This window comes from Mus pahari, chromosome 6 (assembly GCF_900095145.1).
Source record: "Mus pahari chromosome 6, PAHARI_EIJ_v1.1, whole genome shotgun sequence".
Classification (NCBI taxonomy): Eukaryota; Metazoa; Chordata; class Mammalia; order Rodentia; family Muridae; genus Mus; species Mus pahari.
In genome coordinates this window covers 106,995,964-106,998,895 of record NC_034595.1, presented here as the reverse complement: position 1 = coordinate 106,998,895, position 2,932 = coordinate 106,995,964, and the positions used below count along the sequence as shown (strand labels likewise).

The 2,932-nt window shown below is 48.7% G+C and overlaps 1 protein-coding gene across 3 annotated transcripts in view; it reads right to left on the bottom strand.

Annotated features, from left to right (window-relative positions):
- The window catches only part of C6H1orf159 (chromosome 6 C1orf159 homolog), a 19,777-nt gene extending 18,645 nt beyond the window's left edge, over positions 1-1,132 (bottom strand). For 2 of the 3 annotated variants that reach the window (XM_029539448.1, XM_029539450.1), the window contains exon 1: positions 995-1,132. The gene's annotated coding sequence lies outside the window, so the exon portion shown is untranslated. Of the gene's footprint in view, positions 1-665 lie in introns of all 3 variants that reach the window. The other variant, XM_029539449.1, reaches the window with a different exon arrangement.
- Between the last annotated feature and the right edge of the window lie 1,800 nt (positions 1,133-2,932).

The window sequence follows — 2,932 nt, the reverse complement described above, 5'->3', positions numbered from 1 at the left end:
AGTGAGTTCCAGGACAGCCAGGGCTATACAGAGAAACCCTGTCTTGAAAAACCAAAAAGAAAAAAGAAAAGAAACTATTAGCCGAGTTATGAAGCCACATGCCTTTAATTCCTGCCTAGTCTACAGAATGAGTTCCAGGCCAACCTGTCTTAAAAAACAAAAACAAAAAACAAAAACAAACAAACAAAAAAAAACAAAGAAAAGGAGGGGGGAGGAGGAAGAAACTATCTGCATAATTCAGATCTGTAGTTCCCTCTACAAACTTCTAAAAATAAAAACGGACTCAAATTATTGTCTAGCTCTTAACGTAGTTGCCAAGCTATGTTTGTAACCTGGATCAACCTGGTGAAGCCAAGCCATGACTTTCTTGCGGGATTTATAGGAGAGGAGAAGCAGGGGTTGTAAAACCAGGGCCCGGAAAATATGAGAAAGCCCCAGATTCAAATCCTGCCCCCACTCCACCTAGGCCACACACACCACCACAAACACACAAATTAAAAAACAAAACAAAAAAACAGTTTTGCCTTCTTTGTACACCGCAGTAATACTAAGAAAACCCAACAAGATTACAAGACAATAGACGCAAGTTAGAAGCAGGCAGGGGCTACATGGTCAAACCCTTTCCCAAAACAACAAAAAACAAAATACTGGGTTAAGTTCGACACCTTTAAATTTAATACGCCTACTGAGTTGAGAATTCGGTAAGAATACAGCTGCGTGGGGACTGCAAAGGCCAAACGCCGAAACGCTGTAGAATTTGTAATACGCTGATATAGTGGTTCTCACAGCAAAGTCCTCAAGAAGACCACATCCCGTGGGAGGACCTCGACCACTTCATGACACCAACAGACCAACGGAAGTCCCACATCTCCCACGTCCTGCTCCGCTCCGCGCACCTCCGTGCTGCTTGCGGTCCATTTTCCCTTTCAACCTCCCCTCCCTCCATCTGTCCATTCGCGCAACCATCATGCTCCACTCCCGGCTCCATCCGTACCGCCTCATCACTGACAAGATGGCAGGCAGAGGTAGGCACTGTCCCGCTAGGCCTTGGATTAGTCCCAGAGTCCCAGAGTCTGGGCTACCCGGAGCCTTTATCATGTAGTTGCAGCCGCCACCTCCGTCAGACCAGGGCCTTCACTCACCACACACCAGGCGAGTTCCTCTTTCGTACAGGCCGCCTAGCGAACGCCTGCGAGCGCCCCCTGGGACTTGTAGTCTCTGGTCCTCCCCCGCCCAGGCGTTGGCGAGGGCTGCTTTAGGCAAAAAACTACAACTCCTAACGGCCCCCTCGCCCAAGTGCGTTTGTCCAGGAGTCTCTGCCGGCAGCTGGTTTGCATCCAGAGCTCTGACTGGGAAATGTAGTCCAAGAGGACTTGAACCTAGGGAGGGGAAGGGGAGGAGTAGAGTGGGAAGGAAACGACTACATTCCCCAATATTCCTAGGGGCGGCCAATCATCGTAGTCCTTGTTAGGTGGCAGACCACCAGTGTCTGACTTGGTTCTAAGCAAGTCAGGTATGGAGTGTAAGGTCCGCCTCACTTCAAGAGGATCACAAAAGAATTCAGAACTGCCAATCAAGGCTACGGAAGCCTTTGAAATATCTGACTGGCTATAATTCGTGATTGGCTAACCCCATTTCACAAAATTTGGACACAAAGTTCAAATTAATTCTTTTGTAAAAATCTGGACTTTCTAATATATCTTTGGTGTGTCTGCTCAGAGAGCTGGACTCTGGTTCCTCCCAAGTGGGAAGCCACACCCACTCTAAGCTGGCCCTGGAGCCTCTGAGGCTACCAAGTGGAACGCTTAGGAGTCTTGTCTCTGGGCTACCTGATCGCTCCGGTCTCTTTCACTTTGGAGGCCTCAGGTAGTTAGGCTTCTTCACAGAAGCTATCCTAAAACTCCTTGGACGCACCACAGTAACACAAGGAGGAGGCATTGTACTTTTTGAAAGCTTACATCTTCTCTGAAGTGGGGTTGAACCACTAGACCGCCCCCGGAAAGAGCAAAAGTGTGTGCACCAGGGCTGTGTTTTGAATAAAGATTAGAGAGTATCTGTCAGGCTTGGTTCTGGTTTTTTCACCCTGGTCTCGAGCTGCCTCCAGTGCAGTGACACTGCCTCGCGTTTGCTCTCTGCTAGGCCTTCCTCACTTCCTCGATACTGACATGACCTCAGTTTCTCTGATCTGGTAGAGCCGGTCAGACAACTCAGCATTCTTTGCACCACTGTGATTTACTCTTCTCTGGAACTCTACCCTAAGGCCCAGTGGATCTAAGAATAAAGCTGTGGGCCTTCTTGGCCAGCCGCAGTGACTATAGCGGCACGGGGGTGGGGGTGGGGTGGAACTGTGGTAAAATGGGCTAGATTCTTCCTAAATTAGTGACATCTGGACAGACAGGATTTCTGTTTGTGTTGTTTTTTTGTACTTCTTCTGGGCTACCCCCAGGACCTCTAGTATTTCTGGCAAATATTAGGAAAAGATGGATGTCTTTGAAAGGGTTGTGTGTGTATGCTCATTAGAGACTTGGCATCCGTGGAGCGTTGGCTAGGCAGTGAATATGAGGGAATGTGTCATACACAGGACACTAGTACTTCTCTCACTATAAATGCTTCTGCTTGGATGGAAAGGAGCCCAAGAACTACACAGCTCTGAGATGATGGTGTCCCAAGGGAAGGGTATCCTGAGACATGGGAGCTCAGGAACCACACAGCTCTGAGAGGAAGCCTCCTCAGCAGAGACATTGCAGCTCCCAGGGGAGGGTATCCCCAACTGAGCTGAGGAGCTCAGGAGCCTCAACTTAGCTTCTTTTCTTGGCTTCTTCCAATGAGAGAGTAACTCCAGGCAGTTATCTCATAAAGGATATTTATTCAAGGGAAGATTCCAGGAAGAGGCACAAATCCAGGGACAGATGCCCTCTGCTCCCAGGAGTGG